General features: G+C 43.1%; 1 protein-coding gene and 1 pseudogene across 2 annotated transcripts in view; both read left to right on the forward strand.

Moving 5' to 3' along the window:
• The window catches only part of LOC102008130, a 65,817-nt pseudogene extending 64,860 nt beyond the window's left edge, over nt 1-957 (forward strand).
• Maml3 (mastermind-like transcriptional coactivator 3) overlaps nt 1-21,099 on the forward strand; it is a 407,740-nt gene that overhangs the window by 171,306 nt on the left and 215,335 nt on the right. The window lies entirely within an intron of this gene.

Genomic DNA, 21,099 nt, shown 5'->3' on the forward strand with positions numbered 1-21,099 from the left:
TAACAGCGACACACTAGGTATTTTTTGGTCTGGAGAGCCAGTTGCTAAGTATTTGCCAGTACATTATTGGATTGAGGTGTATTAATCAAGGCATGGGAGAGAAATCTGGCATAGGCAGCAAAACCGTTGTTTGCAATTCAGTTTGCAATCAGTAATTGCATTAAAGGGGTAAAAAATCTGGCTGAGGAGAATCTGACATGGCATTTGTGGCAGTTACAATATTTTGCACCTATTGTAAGAAGTGTGTTTTCCAGTTATGCAAAGCCGTATATGACCTAGTCGTCTCTCTCTGAAGTAAAATCAGTCATCTTTGTCAAGTAAATATCAGCCATATGGTAGGGTGGTTCTTCATCTTGTAATAGTCCCTCCTGTAATGAGCTGCAATCATTTCCTAAAATGATATAGTATTTCTGGGAGGCGAAGAGTTGCGTGACATTTCTTCCTTAGTCTCAAAATATCACCAGTTCTAGCTCTTCCTGCCATCTTTCTGTGCCACACAGTGGTGAACGAGTGTTGTGGCTAAGGCTCTCAAGAGCATCAGCAATGCTGAAAAGAGAAGAAACGATGGGTGCTCGTAGGTCGTGCTTCGGAGTCACCATTTCTAACTCTGATGATGAATCATGGTTTTTGGTGAATTTGAAGTCATCAGAGATAACAGAGCTGGGAAAACTGCTGTGAACCTCAAGGGAAGGTTAACCCAGTGTGGAGTGATCAGCCCCAGATTGGAAGTGCAGCTCACAGGTTTTGAAAAACAGCAAAACAATCTGCCCCATCTCATCAGACTAGTTTCATTGTATTGACAGCCTCAGCTGGCATCATAGCGTGTGAAGTAGCAAGAGCAAAACACACAGGAGGGGAAATCCTGGGGTTCTTTTCCTCAAAATGTAATACACGCATATAAATAAAATGCCTCAATGGGCCAAAAAATTACCAGTTCTAGTAGTGTTTTGCAGATACAGTTGAAGGTATGGGGAGACATATAGTCAAAATAATAAAGATTAGATCACTGCTTTTAAAACTATTCCTGCATCCTCCGTATCGTGGCTGGGGAACTTTGAACAAGAATAGTTACTTTTATTATTGGGATTCTCGGAGGTAACAGATAATCTGCCTCATGAATGAATGATTGCATAGACAAAATACTGTGGTTCTGCATCAGGCTGGGTGCATTCCCGCAATTTCCAGTCCTTATAACTTTGCTCCTCAAAGTGTGGCCCATGGACTAGCAACTTCGGTATTAACTAGGAACTTGCTACAAACACAGTATTGGAGGTCCTTCTAGACACTGAGAATCACCAGATCTCCAAGTGATATGTAGGTGCACTAAGGTTTGAAAACCTCACCAGACCTGTTTACTCACATAATTTCCTTACTGAAACGCTCTACCTTCCAGAACTATTAACATAAATGATGAGTTTCAGACAGAGAACTAAACTAGAGGTTTAGATAAATGATGAGAGAATTAATTTTATTCGCGGTTATTGTCTTTCCCTCCACACACCTCTGGTCTCTGTGACAACCTTTCTTGCAGGGGGAAATAAGAAGCACCATGGCATCCCCAGTGTCAGTATGGAATTTCTAAAAGAAATCCATATTTTCTGAACTATTTCTAAAGCTACCATGGTAGGCTGTTAGAGCTGAAGTCATGCTCTAGGATTTCTTTTGTTCATCCCTCTCTTCTTCCCTTTTTCTTGCTTTTAATCAGTTAATTAATCATTGTGTTTGGGGGGCTGGGGGTGGAAACTAGAGTATAATGCATGCTGAGCCTGCACTCTGCCCTTGAGCTACAGGCCTCAGCACTCTTGCTTTTAAAAACATAACTTTGAATTTGATCATAGTGATAGATTTACAGAACATTCACAAAGATAGTACAGAGAACTCCCGTACACTCCATGCCTGTCTTTCTTGCCCTCTGACCAGAGTTATATTTCTCCTTTGCTAGATTGGCAGAGTTTCCCGGCTAAGGAAGCAAAGTTACAGCACCAAACACAAATAGTATTTGATTAAGGCTAATTACAGTGCTGTCACATAAAAAAGGGGAGAAAAGAAAGCTGGCTTTTTCTACCAGCAATGATGAAATAACCTGCTGTCTATCTACTGACTTAATAGCTTTAATTGCCAGAACATAATCAGGATCTGGTGAATTTGTTTGAACATATCAGCAGGCACCAAATATTTCACTGGGATCAAAATGTGGAACTAGTTGTGTTATGAGTGGGGCTGAAATAGCTCTGACAAAGGCAACACCTGTTGGAGAGGCGCCCTGATACTATGAGCTGGTTTATTCACACTCTGAACTGAGAGCCGGAGGTTTAACACGACTACTTCAGATGAGCCATGGTTCCCTAGTATCTCTTAGTCTGACCTCTGAGTTTACAGGATTCATTGGGTTAGAAATAAGTTTAAATTCCTTGGAAACTCATTGTGGACTTTTTTTTTTTTTTTTTTTTTTTTTTTTTTTTTCAAAAAGTGACACAACAAAATGTGGACTTTTCCTTCTACAACTTTGTAAATATGCTCTGGGGCATCAGTAAGAAAGTCACTCATGAAAACACCATTCCTCCACATTTTATTGTCTTCTACTTTCTGGCTTTTATTTAATTTTTTTTGGTACCAGGGATCGAACTCAGGACCCTATGCTTGCCAGGCAGGCACTTATGCCACTGGGCTATATCCCCAGCCCTATTTTCTGGCTTTTAGGAATGTGGAATAAAAAGTCAGGCACTTCTGAGGCAATCTACACACTTCCAGGAAGTGAATTAAGCCAATGATTTTAGGAAAAGGGGCCCACAACAGGCCCACTGTGAGACCCTGCAGGAATCATCACGTCTGAATGATCCTCCTCACTCAGACTCTGCTTCAGGATAGCCTGGTGGAAGGTTATCTGTTGGAGGTAGAGTGTGACTAACCTGTAGTTTTCTAAAACATACAGTGTTCAGGTGAAGATCCCTTTTTGAGGCATAGTAGGAATAATTTGTTGTCTATTTTGGAATCAATGATGTCCCTGGAATTCCACTCTCTGCAGAATACCACCCAAGTTGAAAGAGTCTCAAAAAAGGTAAAAGGAGGTAGCATTTCCCTCACTTTGAGAAGCAAGTGAAGTTACTGGTGCAAGAAGAAAATGGAGCTCAGTTTCCCATGCCATCCCCCAAGAGCCCACTCCTACAGGGAGGATGGCTATTGCATATTAGCTGAGAGGACAGTGCAATGTGATGGTTTCTATGGGTCACCCCACACCCTCGGACGGTGGCAGACTCCGCACACCCTGAAGAGGTCCTGTGTGCTCAGCAAGCCAGTCTGCTAGGCTACCTGGTCCCTGCGGCTGTCCTTGGAGCCAAGCCACTCAGATTACTCCCGGACTGAGTGACGGCGACATGGGTCCATGGCTTGAGCTGGGGAAGATTCTCTCACTTCTTGTCCTCTTCTTTCTTTCCCAGCCAGGATTTTCCAACCTTTTTGCCTGCACGGTCTCCTCACAGGCCACACTGTCAGTGGAGGCTCCTGTGAAGCTGTGAGGGACGAACCTAACAAAGCTCTTTTGCAGATTTTCAGACATTCAGGAAGTTTAGGATGTCAGGAGACCATGGGAAAGGACAGAAGTCTGGGGATTTTACTTTTCAAATTCTTACTGCTTTTTTTCCCCTCATCTACTAACTCTGAGGCTTAAGAGGCCCAAAGTGAAGTTTGTCCTAATTTTAAACTTGCCTCTGTGGCTGCCCTGTAATTTTCATTCCACAGCCTAAATTGGAACGTGTCTCTATAGGTTGGCCTCAGAACATTTCTGCAAAGCTTTACTAAGTTGCACTTGGTATAGCAGAGGAGCTCAGGCATCAAAATCCAGGATTCTGTTTTTGTCAGAGGCCACCCTGGGAAGAGCTCTGTCCAGTTTTAGAAGATAGTGGGGGAGGAGGTGCAAACGCAACTGTTGGCCAAAGCCAATCAGTATCTTAAAACAGAGCATAGGGGACAGTGTGTTCCTATTCCTCCTCTGACACAATTAAATTGGAAATTTTTTATTGAGATGATCTAAATCAGATTCTCTTTGTCTGTGTATTTCTAAGATTCAAGCTACATCGGTGTTGTGAAGGTCATGGAACACCGCCACTTTGCATAAAACTCAATCCTGTATCTTCCTTCCAAAAATGCCTGTAAGCCCAGAGGCTCAGAGGCTGAGGCAGGAAGATTGTAAGTTCGAGGACAGCCTGGGCAGTTTAGCAAAATAAGAAATGAAAAGGTTGAGAATGTAGCCCAGTGCAAGGCTCTTGGTTCAGTTCCCAAGCCTACCAAAATAAATAAACAAACAAACTAAATAACTAACTAACTTCTTGGAATGACCTTGTACACCATGAATTTTTCTTTTCTCTGAACTTCTAGGACAAGCGTGCAGTACTTAGATCTCTGTGGCACTTTCTCACTAAATGATACCCTCTGCTTCCTAATTTATCTGTATCTACTATGTGCCAGGCATAGGGTAGAGTACATAACATGATCTTAATGAATAGTTTTCCAATTAATTAATTGCTATTTCCTTTAGTGGTTGCTAAGCCAAGAATTCCCTTAGCATTGTAATCACAGGTACTAACAGCCTTAGAAAGTTTTACTTCCACTAGAAAAATGCAGTATTTATATTTGCTGTATAAATCTGCCCTACAAATGGTAGATGGATTCATATGTACCTAGGACCATGGAAGAACTCAGCATCCATAATCCTAGATGGTTCTTTCCTCAGTAACAGCTGGGATTTTCCCAGATCAATCCATTGTAGGAAAGCTATCTGTTTCCTTCAGGGCCTAGCATGTCTCAGAAACTTCAATACTTCAGACAGTAGGGGTGGAAAGGCTCTCATGCACAGGAGACCCACAGCTGGCTTTGTATCCCAGGCACATACCCGCAGTCTGACCTTGATACCTGCCTCCCTTCTACCATAGAGCAATGTCTCACCTCCTAGCCAAGGTGTTTCAAGTGTCCCCATGATCAGACACCTCCTGGATGCAGAACCAAGGCAGTCAACAAAGGCCCAGGCTCCAGGTCTCTTCCTGTGGATGCCATGCTTTTTATAGTTAGAGGTCCAGAGCTGCAGAAGCACTGAGTCACCCTATTTACTAGCTGCTCTCTTACCAGCCTCTCTTCATTTGGAGATGGTGTTAACACCCTGAAGGGACTCACCAGGGAAACTTGCCTGGTTGGTGAGTTCCAGTGGTCGTAGTCCAGTGCCCTGAAGACCAAGTACCTTGACTTGATCTCTTCACAGACCAGTGAGCTCAGCCTAGACAAAATGGTCTGAGAGCTGCAAAGTCCAGCCCTCATCCAGGGCAGCCAAATCACAGAAGTGTCCCTCTGGTCTAAAGGAACATTTGGATTGGATTGGATTGGATTGGATTGGATTGGATTGGATTGGATTGGATTGGATTAGACTGGACACTGATGTGCAAGAGTTGAACCCAAAACTACTGCAGGAAAACAAACCACGCATTAGAAGTTATTGGGACCATTGTGAAGGATAATAAGACTACTGTTCTCACTGTGATCCTGATGCTAGTAGCTTTCCAGACCTGAGGGAATAAGTACTTCAGACACATTGAAAAATTGGGGCTGTGTGAAATACTTCAAAGAATCAACAACTGGGATCTCATCCTACTGAAAAGTTTCTGCAAATCACCAGCAGAGTAAAAAGAAAACCCACAAATTGGGAAGAAATTTTAGCTGACTATCCCTCAGACAAAGGTCTTCTATCTAGAACATATAAAGAATTAAAAAACATCAGCCCTCCCAAATTCAAAGACCCAATCCAGAAATGGGCAGCTGAGATGAATACACACTTCTCAGATAAGGAGATACAAATGGCAAATAAATACATGAGAAAATGTTCAACATCATTAGTCATTCGAGATATGCAAATTAAAACAACATTGAGATTTCATCTCACCCCAGTAAGAATGGCTAGCATTAAGAAATCAACCAATAACAAATGCTGGTGAGGCTGTGCAGAAATAGAAACTCTTCTCCACTGCTGGTGGGAATGCAAACTGGTGAAACCACCGTGGAAATCAGTTTGGAGACTCCTCAGCAAACTAGGTCTAGAGGTCTCATTCAATCCAGCTATTCCAAAAAAAAAAAAAAAAAAAAAAAAAAAAAGATCCAATCCAGCTATTCCCCTTCTGGGTATTTTCTCAGAAGATCTGAAAACGTCATATCACAGCGATATATGTACATGCATGTTCATAGCAGTGCAGTTTGTAATTGCTAAATTGTGGAAGCAACCCAAATGTCCATCCACTGAGGATTGGATAAAAAAAATTGTGGTACTTTTATATACTGGAATATTACTCAGCTATAAAGAAAGATAAACTCAAGGCTTTTATAGGTAAATGGTCACAACTAGAGACCATACTCATAAGTGAAATAAATCAGACCTGCATGTGTAAGTATCATATTGTCTCACTAGTGTAAGACCTGAAAGAGTGAAAAAAAAACTAGGAAGTATGATAGACATTGTGAAATGAAAGGAAAATGCTCAGAAGTAAAGGGCAACTGGGGTGTGGGAAAAGAGAAGGGAAAGAAGGGGAAATTATGTAAGTATGTATACACAGGATAGCTATCATAGTTGTACTACTGTCTTCTATTGCTCTACAGAAAGGAACAGTTAATGATTACTTGTTTGGTCAATCTTGTATGTCTCTATTTGTTTTCTTGAGAAACCACTTTGAAGATATCAATACGTAATACAACAACCATTGTTAATGTCCTACAACTTTGTCTGTAACTCTGTTTTGTTTGTATTGTTCTTATGCTATTTTGTAAATGGATGTCTGTTTGTTAGTATGTTTTCCTTCTTTTAGTTCTTAAAATAAAAGAAAAAAGAAAAGAAAAACTGGCTCCAGAAGCAGCATAGTTCAAGACCTGGATTTCAGAAAGACATTGGTTTGGCTGTGGGATCTTGAGAAGAGACCCTCTTACATGCCTCAACTTTGCCACATCAGCATCTGCTACCCATCTTTAGGTCCTGCTCCAATCCCAGCTCTTCCAGAGGCTTCCCCAGTGTCCCTCTGTGGAAGCCCTTCCTCCCCTGCTGGGTGTACCTGTCCACTTTACCTGACTGCTGTAGGTGTCCACTGAGTGCCCACTTTCCTGCTAGATTCTACGGTCCCTGGGAGGCTCTGCCGTCTTCCTGCAGGTGTCCTCCCCGCTGTCCCTTGTGCACAGGCCTCCCCTAGTGAACAGGTATTGAAAGAACAGATGATAAACAGTGAGAGCATGGGCTTGGGCGTTGCATCTCTAGAATGTTAGCACAGTCCCATGTCCAAGCATTGTCCCCAGGAGAGAAGGCACACAAGGCTCCTGCTGGGTGGCATCACCAGAAATACAAGCAAGAGGAGCAGGCCACTGACAATGCTGAGACATAAAGGGTAATAACATCCTTTGACTCCTTCCACTGGATCTGCTCACAGAACCTTTTCTCTACATTTTGTTTTTGTTATCAAGGTTGGCTATTGTTTGCAGAATTCACTCAGGAAAACTTAGTAATTTTCCAACATAGTTAATATTCAGATATGAAAAATGGCTTAGAGTTTAAATGGTGAATAGATGCTAATTTATACATATATACTTATGCTTGGAATGCCTAATTAATGATCTCTCGTGTCAGTCACAGCTATGTTAATGAGCTGCTTTTGCGCCTGTGTCATAATTGCGTTGCTCCCATCTTAGCCTAAGGTTGGGGGAACATTCAGACTGTGGATTAGCAAATGATGCAAAATAACAACAACAAAACAGCCAGCAATTACTAAGTGGCTCGTAAGTTTGGGAAGCGTGGAAGTAAATGGTCACAATAATGTAGTGTGTGAAGGAAAGACAGCCAGGGAGCAAGCCTGGCTACTCTCCTAGCAACTTTCCACTTGCTGAGGGTGGAAAGATCTGCCTGACATCCAGGTCTGTCTTTCTTTGGTTCAAATCCAGGATTCACGATCTTTCTCACCTATGAAAGGCTCTGTGATAAAGGGAACTCCATCAATAGGCATTATCCAGTATTTGGGATGTTACCCTTTTTCAGGATATAGAACTGCCACCTTCTAACTACTACTAGCAGCTTCTAACTACTTCCAGCAGAGTCAGATTGGATTTGATTCCCAACGTGTTACTTTTTAGCTTTGTGACTTTGGGCATGTTACTCAACCTCTCTGAGCCTCTGTGTCTCTGTCTGTAAAATGAGGGTAAGAAGACCAATTGTGTTAAAATGGACATGAGGACAAAGTGATTTACTAAGATATCTGAAGCCCTGTGGCAAGGCGTGCAACAAGTAAAAGAATTGCTCCTCGTTTTCCTCATATTTTTCCTCTCTTATAAATGCAATGATTAAGAACACAGCATCTTGATAAGGCAGAATGGTGCACACCTGTAATCCCCGCACTTGGGAGGCTGAGTCAAATAGATCACAAGTTTGAGGCAAGTCTGAATTACAATGAGGATGGATGGATAGATAGATAGATAGATAGATAGATAGATAGATAGATAGATAGATAAAAAGAACACAGTGTCTGGGGTTAGACCGTCTGCATCTAACTCCTGATTCTGCCAAATTCCTGCTGTGTGACCTCAGACAAGTTACTTGGCCTTGCTGTGCTTCTGTTCCTTGATATCTAAAATGTCAGAGCTTGGCATTTTAGTAAGTACTCAGGAAAAAAAAGGTCAACTGCTCATATCTGACAAGGAAGCTGCTGGGTGAACATGGCCCAGTAGCAAATGGTCTGTGGCTTGTTGTCTGCCAGAGGGTCAGGCAGTCCTTGTCCTGGGATAGATGAAGATGCCTTGGCCCTTCTTTGTTGACAGTAGGGATCACAGATCCCTGGCCTGCTTCTAGACCCTCGCTATGTGGAGGGCTCTTCTGCTTGCTTCCTCTGGAGAAACCTGTTTCCCTGTGAGAGGAAAGGAGAACGGATTGCACTGCCCCTGCCTCGGGTGGGCTGGCCCTGTGTGCCACGCCCAATCTCTCTGTTCCAGCCTGGTGCTGCCCTCCCGTCCTCTGACAGGCTGAGGGAGGAGGAAAGGGCTTCATGCCAAGCCTTTCTTTCGGGGCCTCTGCATTTCCTGTCTCTGGATGCCAAAGGCGAATAGTTGAGTCTGCCTGCTGGAAGTGAGGCTTTGGAAACCGTTCGGCTACCCTGACACTGTTAAGATGCATTATTCTCCGCGTGGCATCAGGATCTGACTTCTCGGGTTCCCAACCTGTCACAGAATGTGCCGCTTGGCTTTTGAAGAATGATGAAGCAGTGAGTTCTCATAACTGACCCCAAATAAGCAGTCCCACTTAGCCTCCTCAGCTCTCCACAGCCTCGGCTCCGCACGCGTTTTACATCTAGAGGTGTGATTTACAGATTTCAAAACACTTCCAGGCAAACTCATTTGCTCCTCTCATACCTGTGAATGGTGGACACACCAAAATTCATCTTCCCTGTTTTACACGCAAAACACCTGGGGCTCAGAAGGATTCGGTGACTCATCTACCAGTGATACGGAGAGAGGCTGACACTGTGACTGGAGCACAGAGTTTTCAAACCAGGGCCTGTGTTCACTGGTAAAGGCAAGGTTGTCCTGCAGGAAGACCCACATCCCTGACGGCCTGTGGTTCCACTGATGTTAGACCACACAAGTTCCTGCCCCGTTTCTGACTCAGTCTTGAGAGGAAGCACTGTTCTACGGAGTCACTCAGGGACCCAGGCCGACCAAGGTTCCCCATGTTGTGACACTGCCGTTCCTCATGTGACCTGCAGGGGAAGAGAGTGTGGAGTGCGTGGAGAAGAGAGTGGGCCAGAAGTAGTGACATGGCCTCCACTTAACCCCATGGCAGCCTGGGGCGCCTCAGCCAAGGAGCAAGCTACCCTGAGACCAAGTGTGTTAGTCAGCTTTCTCACTGACCGTCAGAATACCCAACACCCACAGTGACGTTGGCTATGATCTCAGGGTTTCCGTCCGTGATTGGCCAGTTCTGAGACAGAAATGTCATGGCAGAAGGGCATGGTGAAGGCAGCCAAGAATGACAGACAGGGGGGCTGGGGATTTAGCTCAGCGGCAAAGCGCCTGCCTGGCAAGCGCAAGGTCGTGAGTTCGGTTCCCAGTACCGGAGAAAAACCAAAAACCAAAAAAAAAAAAAGAATGACAGACAGGGAAGCATGCCAGAGAGGAAGGACCAGACATAGTCCCCAAAGCCACACCCCACGGCCCACCCAGAAGTGTGCTTTACTGATCTTCTGCATGTCTCTCGGGCCAATCAAGTAACAATCAGGGTTAACCATCACACTCAGAAATCTCAGTGGCAGGCCTTTAGGTGGGGTATTTAAAGGTAATGAGGGAATCCAGGGGACTCATCTGGAATTAAGCAACTTCAAAATAAATACTGCAGCCGAGGCACTTCATTTGAGAATGGTGGAAGACAAGACACAAATCAAATTAAAATAGCATTTGATGTATGAAGTAGTTGTCAAAAGAAAGGAGAAATAATTATAATCCAAGTAAATCATACTAGCCGTACCCTTTTTGTAGTAAAAATTAGGGTTTTCTCCAAAGACAAACCAAAAAAGTATGATTTAAGTTTAATGGTTCTGTAGAGAAACTTGCAGATTAAAAATGGTAATGATCTTCAATTAGAAAATGTCAGGGTTTGCTCCTAAGATATTTTAAGAACTTGCCAAGTCATTTGAAAGTTTTATTAGGCACTCGAGTTATTTCCCAGGAATGGGCACCTGTATGCTTCCTGCCTCTCTCTCTGGTTAATTGATAGAAAACTTGCAACCAGGGACAGAAACCGGTTGACTTCTGGGTTACACAGAGAGTAGGGTTTGGTGGGCTCTTTGGTCTGAAAGATTTTAGCATATTCAGAGAAAAAGATGAAGTCTGCAGGCTGAGCAGAAAATAAAAGGACTCAGGGCTGGCCTAGACTCCCGGAGATACTTCTTACACCAAGTGCGCCCACCCCTGCTCTGAAGAACCTTCTGCCCCAGCCCGGCACTGCCTGGATGTCCTCGCATGTGAGTGCCATTGGCTACAGCACTGGGCTCACGACAGTGCTTCCCTCCTGGCTTCGGCCCTGCTCTCTGTTTCTCTAGAAACAGCTGTACTTGTCACAAGCAGAGGATCCACCCGTGTGAGCTCCCTGCTGCACCCATGCAAAAACTTTCCATGGAGACGCCCCGTGTTCTCCAGCCCCTTCTCTTCTGAAATAAAGTATTTACAAGTAAAAATGAATCCTGAAACATAAAATGGCAACCCGAAATCCCCACGCAAGCAACAGCCATTAGGACCCTGACTCTCGGATCTGCAGTCATTGCAGAGGGGATCAGCCATGTTCACAGGCCTCCCTGTAGTCTCGGGAGACACGTTTGAGTTTCGTAGACCATAAATCTCATTGTCTGTGTTCCAGGGGTAGAAAAGGTGAAAGTGAAGCCACTTACCCAAGATGACAAGTGGGACACATGAGAAAGAGGTTTCCCAAGCAGGCTCGACCGTGAAAGTGACAAGGCACTTGTTAATAGTTTGGTCTCCCAGCCTTTGCCTCAGAACTACTGAGGTAGAATTTCAGGGAAGAGGCCCAGGAATCCTTCTTCTCCAGCCCCGCTGGTCACTGAAGGACACACATTTAGGGTAACCCAGTCAAGCGGCCCAGCGCTGCCATTGGAAAGAAAGCCGCCTAAGAACTCGGAGGAGGAGGAGTCTGCCTAAGAACTCGGAGTCACTGCAGGCCTGACAGCAACCTCCTCCCGTCCCTTGAGTTTCCCACAGAAGGACAGTTTGATGTGTTTTTAAATGTCAACACTTTGTACCGTTGGCTTTCAGAAAGGACTCTGGGGGCCTTTTTTGTCTGAAAGTATTCTCCTGGTGGTCTGAAAACTGGATTCTTTCAGAATTTGTGTTTCACCTGTAACTTTTAAGTGGGGAATATGGCCTCATAGAACAAGTTCAAAACATTAAAACAATACACAGTATACAAAGAAAGAGAAATGTCTTTTCCACCCCTTTCTTCTTGTCTCCCAGTTTCCGCCTTCCTACGCAACCTCGGTACCGTTTTCTTGTTTTCCCCAGTGACCTCTCAGCATATACAAACGCGTATGTGGGCATGTGTTTTTCTAAAAAGTACAGATGGCAGATACCATGTTTCATGCTTATGACATTGTGTCTAACTGATGATTTTCCCCTGACACTACTTATTGATTTTGTGCAGTTAAAGTAACTTTTGTGGTAGAGAAACCCTGACGTCCCTGGTGGCTTACCATATAAGTGTATTTCTCTCGTGCAACAGCCCAATGTGAGCACTTTTGGATAGCCAGCCGGCTCTTTCCGCTTGTCCCTCCTCTGTGGATCTTGGAGTCTTTAGCTTCCAGCTGGCAGGAGGGAAAGAGAGGGCCTGGAGAACCCCTGGGAATCTCACTGGATGTTTTTATAGTCAGCCGATGGCACCTATCATTTCTGTCCACTTTCTTTTGACAAGAACTAAATCCTATGTCCCCTTCTCGGGGCAGGGGAAGCTGGGAAGTGTGTCTCTTTGGCTGGGTAACCACTTAGTAACACCTTAGTCTACCTTGTGGGAAGGGCACACACAGCTTTGGCAAGGAGTTGGCTGTTCTTGCCACATTTGTCCTTCCCGAATGGACTTGGCTTTCTTTTAATTACAGCAAGTGGGATCTTGTTCTCTGACACACAAGAGGACATAGGAAGGTGGTGGGGACTTCTATACCACAGGCATGACCTGTAAACTGCAGTTTGAAAAGCACCGCTCCATACAAAAGGCCCAGTAGCCAGTGCGACTTGTGTCCCTGCTAGCATGTGAGCCCAGCTCCCCGAACTTTGTCTGCAAGCAGGGAGACTCACCCGACTTGCTCACTTCATTTCCCAAACCACCTCAAAGTAATCAGTTCTCTAATATTTAACCTACCTAGAGCCCAGAATAGAGGGACCGCAGAACCCACAAATCCCAGTCCGCATATAAAACATGATAGCCATGTCATCAGAGTCCTTTTCAGGCTTTCATTTATTGATTCCTCACTCTCTCTTTCTCCTCCTGCCTTGAGTTGTTCGACTTGCTACCCACAAATTTTCTGCCACCCTTTTTTGCTTACAAAACTTTCCTTGGCCACTGGAGAGAAAAACGAACAAGCAGAAATCAGCAATATTTAAAAAGAACACTTCTGTTAAGTTAAAAGTTGGCCAGGGAGAAGTTTGTAAAGCTGCATGGGAATGTGACAGCCTGACCCTTTCCTTCTCTTTCTCTTCAAATGAGCCAGGGGCGGCAGGGCGGGAGACTAATGTCACAGCTGAGGAAATGGTTTCCTCCTCCTCGGCTGGCTGGTATCAGACCCCGGAATAGAAACATCTCCTGGAGCCGGCCATACAGCCGCCACTGGCCAACCTGTGACGGCGCTGGAGGCCCAGGAAGCAGAAAGGATAGCAGCCCCTCATTCCCCGGGCATTTCCGCATCTGCTTTCCCTTGCCTACCCCTCTGTACGAACTCTGCGGTCACTCTTCTCCTTGTCAGCACATTCAGAATTGCTGACTGTAAACACTGGCAGCAGCCTGCCTGCTACTGCAGAAGCCACAAGGAAAACAGCGCTGGGGAGTGGTGGATTTTCCTGGTGTGACACACTCCTCGCTCCCAGCACCAGCCCTGTACAGAGGGCTTTGCGGTTAGGGTAGGAAGAGGGATCCAGGGAAGAAGAGAAGGAGGCTCGGCTCAGCGTGTCAAGGTCTTTTCTGAAGGAAACAAGTACCGGTGTGCTGCTGGGCCTCTTTTTTGGGACCTACAACAGAAGATGTCGCAATGCAAGGGTCTCCAGTGAGCCAAATGAGATTGTAACAAGCAGACCCACAGGCAGGGAGAAGTTGGCAGCCATTGGAGCAGAGAGGTTGCTCTCCAGGCTCTCGGGAGGAAAAGGTTACCAAAATACCATCTGTAAACCGAATTGCCTCTCCACCGCCTTCGGGCTGGCTCAGATTGGTACCACAAGCCTCGGTGGTGGAGGTGATGCCAGGCCCTCAAAGAGGGCTGGGCCAGACCACTCTGAGCAGGGTGCCCGCAGGTCTCTGGGGCCCCGTTTGGGGACATCCACAGACCAGGGTGTGTGTCTTTGCAGCCTGTCACACCACAGCCATTCACGGTGGGCACGTGGATCAGGATTAACCACAGTCAGCCAGGGACAGCGAGTTACACAGTTGCAGAAAGGCTGCTGGTTTGTATATTATTACGGGAAGTGGCGATTCCATCTTTTCATACAGAAAAGGCTTGATCTGCAGCATTCACTACTGAAAGCCCCAGTGTGAAAAGTGCCAGGAGGTGCACGGTGGGGGCAGGAATTAAAGTCCTCCAGAGACAAATCAGCACATTCAAAGTTGAACACACAGATCTCCTCCCACCTCTTTCTCTCTTAGCTGCATGTGGTGGTACACATCTGTAATCCCAGCTACTTGGGTGGGTGAGGCAGGAGGATCACAAGTTTGAGCCCAACGTGGGCTACATAGTAAGACCTGATCTCAAAATGAAAAAGGTTTGGACTTCAGCTCAGTGGTAGGACACTTGCTTAGCATTTAAGAGGCCATGGGTTCAATCCCTAGTACCACCACCACCCCCAAAAAAGAAGCAAAAAAAAAAAAGAGCAAGAGCCAATAACACTTCAGCCGACAGCTTGCAAACCTACAGCTATGCACAGATATACTCCCGAGCACAATTAGGGCTGCTCTTAATTTATATGACTTAAAGAGATCCAAGAGTAGCTATAAGATGCTTCAGCTTTGATAGTCCTACCACCTGGAATCTACCTGCCTACCAGAGACCAAGGAGAGACAGGAAGAGAGAGAAAGAAAGACAGAGGGAAAGGAGATGACAAAGAGATTTCAAGGAATTGCTTCATTTGATGATGGGACCTGGTAAGTTCAAACTCTGTGCAGCGGACTGGTAAGCTGGAAATTCGGGTAAACATAGTTATTGTAGTCTGAGTCAAAAATCTGCAGGCTGGAAACCAGGTAGGCTTTCAATGACGCCTCTGAAGACAGAGTCATGCCTCTTTGGGAACCCTCGTCCTTGTCTTCTGGCCCTCAGCTGATTGGATGAGGCCCACCCACATCGTGGAGAATTCTGTGCTTTGCTCGAAGTCCGCTGATGTTAATGTCAAGCGAGTCTAATAATTACCTTTGCAGCATCTTCTAGACTGGTGTGGGACCACACAACTGGGCACCATAGCCTAGCCTGGTTGACACATCAAGTGAACCACCCTTCAGGGAATTTAAGGAACTCAAAGGCAAGGAAATAGCTCCTCAAGCTGCTGACTATCCAGTCAGAATGACTTTTTAAGAATATTGCTATCTTTAGGCTCCATAGTTTGATAACTTATGTAAATTAATTTGTATTTGTATATTTGCAAGGGGAGTGTCATATTCAGATTTCCAAAGGTCAAATGGTGAGGTTGTCTTCAGAATAAACATTATAAGCCAGCTGTGCCTGTACCAGGCTTGCTGGTTTTCTTGTGAGCCATCATACACAGCGTCTTCTCTGATCTAATGGGCATTCATCAGAAATAGTCTTTTGTATCATGCACATGCGCTACCACCAAGCCCTGGGACAATAGGAGTTCTGGTCCTGGTGTGCCTGTGTTTCACGGCAAAAGCCTCAGAGTAATTAATGTCTACCACCTCTTCTGTACTTTTAAAAGTGTGTCAGTAAGATATAGAGGCTGCATAGCCACAGGGAAAAGCTTAACCCTGCAAAGAGTTTGCGTGGGTTCAAATCCCAGCTCCGGTACTGTGTAACCTACCCATGCCTCAGTTTTCTCACATGAACTATGGGGATCAGTGTCATAAGGACCTTATAAAGATTCACTGCATTAAAATATGCAAGTGTCTACACATAGTACCACCTAAATGCTTGCTGGGAAATACAGTTTTACATTGGAACTTTGCTATAATTTGTACATTTGAGACCACTTTCTAGTATCATCCTTTGGGAGATTCACTCATGTTCCTCTTAGATGGATCAAAAGCATGATGGAGCCTCCTTCTATCAAGTTCTGCACCATAGTTAATAGTGCCATGAAGAATTTTTAGGGTATTAATAGTGAGCTAATACACCTATGAATGTTAAATGTCTTGGAAGCAGTTTCCTGATGAGCAAATAGCAGATGTGGTGATGGTCATGGTCTAATTGCCTGAGAGGCAGTTAAATATAGTTTTCAGTCCTTTTCTAAGCAGTTATTTGAAAGCTGAAATATTCTCTCTAAAGGCCTGTTAATTGTTCTTAACAGCCAGATAAAATATGGAGTAGGGGAAAGGGGGTGTTTAGAAGTATGTTTGCTTCCTGTACATCTCATCTGTCTTTGTAGATTGTTGAGTTTTTTCCTAATGGGGGTTTTGTTTTGTGTACTTCCATGCTTGACTTTTTGGTGTAAAGTAGTAACTTAATTGTTCTAGAAATCCTAATTTAAAAATAACACTAGCTATCTTTTATTGAGTTCTTCCGTGTGCCAGGCACCATGTTAAGTGTTTGATATGTATCATCACATGTAATCTTCAAAATAATCCAAACAAATACCCACCATGGTCGTCCTATTCTCCATTTGAGGACACTGTGGCTTAGAGAGGGGAAGTTGTTCCAGATGCACAACAGGTCAGTAGATTTCAGGTGGCAGGAATACAGAAACCTAAATACTGCCCTGAAGGACCTCCCTTAAGGTCTGTGAATTAAAATCAGCCTACTTTCTGTTAGGGACTTGTAGGTGTTTTGCAAGGTATAAGCTGAGCTGCTGTTGGATCTATAATTCTTTTATTAAATAGTACTGAGTTCAGTCCAGTGTGTTAAGAAATTATAATTTTGATGGCAGTATTTTAGTGTTATGCAGAGCAGGACTTACCTGCATTCCTGATGGCTGACTTACGTGTGTAGCTTTTTTCCCGTGTAGAAATGTCATCTCTGGAAGAGATCAGGGAGCCCTTGTATAATGATGAGGCGTAGGAATGGAGCTGTGGATAGCTATCCATGCCCATGTAGCAAGCAGCACTTCACAACCACGAGAGCAAGATGGAAAATGCCACTTAAATATAGTGGGTTAGAGCTAGGATAGGAAAGATAAGGCAGGGATAAAGTGTACTAGAGATTTGTAACAGAATCTCCATTGAAATAAGAATTAAAGCAGTACAGTTCTTATGTCTACCCTGTGTATTTTCAGAGTCATTTTTTTATGCAGAAGGGACACTACCATTTCAGTGAGTAATGTTAAAAAAACAACAATCAGGGGTTCCACAATGGAGAGTCTTCCTCTATATTTAGAATAAAACTTCATCTTTTTGCTGTCAGGATGTGAGTTTAATTACAACATATTGGAAACTTTGCTTTGGCAGAGCGTGTGTGTGTGTGTGTGTGTGTGTGTGTGTGTGTGTGTGTGTAGGCAGCGTAAGAGGTATAGTACTGACTTCCAGTGAACTGCTGACCTCTTTGGGCCTCGGAACATATTTAATTAGTCTGTTTCAGCTTTTCTTTATTATTTTATAGTATTTATTTGCTTCAATAAAACCAGTGATATCACCTGGGCTATTTAGAAAGATTTTACTGAAGTAATGCCCTAATTATTCCTCTGGAAATTTTCCAGTATAAAAATTTGCACTTTAAAAAATCCTCTGCACTGTCCCCCAGAATTAGCAGTTATGTTTATGATATAGTTATTTCTTGTTTATTCAGGGGCTCATTCGTGTATTTGTATGTACCTGTGTGTTTAGCGCCTAAAGACTTATGACATTGAGATTACTCACACATTACACAGACTGAAAGTGTTTGGTTCTAGCCTGAAGTATTTCACATCAAGCATGAAAATTTGCTGGGCCCCATGTTCCCTGAGTCTGAAAGAATCAGCCCAGGTGGTTGGCTGAGATCATTAATAAACACACTTTCTTTGAAGGACTCCTATTAAGATGAAGCTGATGCATATATTATCTTTAGCATTTAAATATAAGGGTTTACCACACCTTGTACATAGTAAATTTTCAATGTTATGTATACCGGGTGATTAATTCTAAAGAAACCAAGTTGGAACTAAGGAAGATAAAAAACATTTACAAGCATATATTTTGGGGGCAGCGTGTTCACAAGGTTTATTGGTATTTTCCAGCCTGATCCTACCATCACACCGTTTGTGCAAACTTAACATTTTCTCATTAGAAGATGTCTGGTGCTAAAATAGAATGTAGTTAATCAGGACTGAGTAGGTGTGCGGCGCATACACTTATTAAGCAGCAACCTGCCAGCTCCTTATTATTGCGATTACTTCCCAAGAACACCTTCCACCTTTGTTTGTTTGTTTCATACAATTTATTAAAAACCACCATCTGAATAAATGCTTAATGTGACATAGCAGGATAGGTAGATGAAACTGTACTGGCAAAGTTGTGACCTGCAGGAATGAAACCTTTCAATAGTTAAAGCTGAGTTCTGGGAAAATATGGAGTGGACAAACATCTGTTAAGTATCTGTCCTGTAACAGGCTGTTTAAAATCAGTAAAACAAAATTTGTGAACCTAAAGGTAATACCATGATCTGTTGATATTTATATGTCTTTGTACAATTAAAGCTCTGACTCTAAGTTATATCTGAAAGAATAGTGTTATGGAATAGGCCACCTTATCTGTAGTTTGATTTCAGCATTAAGGATAAATATTTGGATACTAAAAAAGAGGAAACGGCATCCAGCAGTCATCAATACCTGCAACTAAGTATGAACCTTTAGCATTGAAGGGTAAATCTCTTTTTTAAAATGTTTCTTACCAAGGTTTAGATGAAGTCACATCGGTGTGCTGCTGGAAGTCATTTAAAGATCTGAATTCCCCAGAAGCAAATTCAGTGATAATTCACATAATCTGCAGGAATAGGAAGAGTTGTTGGCTTCTGAATAGTTGAGAGCCTAAAATTTGAAAAGAAGGGGAGCTCGTCTTCCCCCTATAGTTCAGGCAAATGAAAAGAAAGGGAGACCTGTGATTAGTGACCTCACCCTAGCCGGTCTCCAGGCCCTAACAACTGTGGGTCCTCTTTATTCTGTTCTTGTCCTCTGGCCTGTCTTCTTTCACAGCTCTATGCTGCAGAGATTGTATTCTTTCTTTTTTCTTTTTTTCTAGAAGAGAAGCAGTTTTCAACCTTTCAAAGTTATATGGTTGGAGAGAGGAGGGGCTGTGAAAAACAACCTTGTGTTTTAAGTTTTTCATTTGGGAAGAATTTCTTTATTGAGGCGAGACATTCTTTTACATTTTGCTAGCACACCACCTCTCATCTACAAATAAAATACATTTTGATTTTATATATTTGTTGAAAAACTTTATGTAAACATATAAAAGATGCAAACATGTTTATATCAACATCTTATCTTGGCAAAATTTTAATATCAATTGTTTTGAGTTATGATGGTTGTTCAAATACAACAGAGCAAAAATGTTGCCCAAATTAACCTGTCAAGCTGAAAACATTCTGTGTCTGTGTCACAGATGTCTGCTTTATTGAGCTTCGGGGGAAACGGAATGAACAAATCATGATTCAGTTTTCTCATGTAACTGTTCTGTATGTGTAGTTCACTTGTACACTGTGGACCTTCCTCACGTGGAAAACTGTAATAATTAGTATTAGAAGTATGTACAACAAGGGCATGCTTTGGAAAGAAATGATAATGAAATTGGGTCTTCTTGCAGGGTGACTTAAATCATCTTTCTGATGAGTGATTTATGTAAGAGACAGACTAAGAGCAACGTGGGCCAAGTGACCTTATGCTGTAGACACTGTACGATGGTGGCTCTAGTTTAGACGGTATTACAACCTGATTAACGCAGAGAACTTGCTTCAGTAATCACAAGGAGTTCCAGGCCACAACTCGCTTATAGAAGGGCAGGGGATGGGAAATAGCAAGGCTTCAGCCCTGTGTTCATCAGCCTTCATAATGTGACATTAAGTGACATTGCACTACTGAATGTTGGTCTTTGGCTGCTGGAGAATGTAATGAGGAGCTGGGGATGAAGCAGAGTGATATCAAGCATGCATGAGTCCCTGGATTCAACACCCAGCACTGAAAAAAAGAGAATGTCATGAAGTCTTCCGGGTTATGTTCTCCCTGAACATTATGGCTCATTGTTGTCGTACTAGAGATTTCTAATGCAAGAGGATTATGTGATTCCTTCAGTTACATGTAATCAAACTGATGCATAAGAGCATATTGATTGGCACATCATGGTCCAGGGGCTGATCATCACCGTGTCTTGCTCCTGGCAAGGCTTAGTTTGTACCGACTCCCTAAACGTGTACACATGCACACTGTGCGTGCTTGCATCCCTACATGGACATGTGCACAGAGGGGTAGACCTACCTTAGCTCACATCTGGTGTTACATCATTCTTACCACCCCGAGAATCTTCCTCCAACTTTCCAAAAAAGACTCCAATACCAAAAACAACAGCAGCAATAAATTAGGATTATTAATGAGTATCCTAGTTTTATACATGAGAATTAGGCAAAAAAAGAACTCTTAAGGAGAAAATGTCTTAACAAACATAAGTACTATTGAAAGCTTTATAATTAAGCATCAATCTACCACTGCATGTTGATGACTTTGTTTCAGAAATTTACTTAAGATGATACACATTCAGGAGTCAACAGGTCATTTTCCAGAAGCTTCACAATACTGTAGTGAACTCAAGTGCTAAACACATGTAACAACTCAGCCTAAAACATCTTCCACTCAGGAAAGAACTTTCGAAGATAGCATAAATATAATGTATTGCCAAATTTTGTAATCTGGGCAGCATGTGTAGTCAATAATATATAGCAAAATCTAGAAATAGAAAACAAAATTAAAAAGCCAGCATGTTTTTTATGAAAACTAAGAGAGTATTAAGTCATCATAATGAACCACTGGACCAAATCTACACAGTAAGGGTGGAGAACATCTTAATTTATGGTTGTAAAATGAACTAAGACAAATATGAGATCAACCCATTCATCAGCACCATTCATGATCTATATTTAACCTAGATTACACAACAATATTATTAATAATAACAAGGTCTAAGAATTGAGCCAACTCCTAAATACATAAATA

The sequence above is a fragment of the Chinchilla lanigera genome, unplaced genomic scaffold (assembly GCF_000276665.1).
Source record: "Chinchilla lanigera isolate Chin_1 unplaced genomic scaffold, ChiLan1.0 scaffold00027, whole genome shotgun sequence".
NCBI classification, from domain to species: domain Eukaryota; kingdom Metazoa; phylum Chordata; class Mammalia; order Rodentia; family Chinchillidae; genus Chinchilla; species Chinchilla lanigera.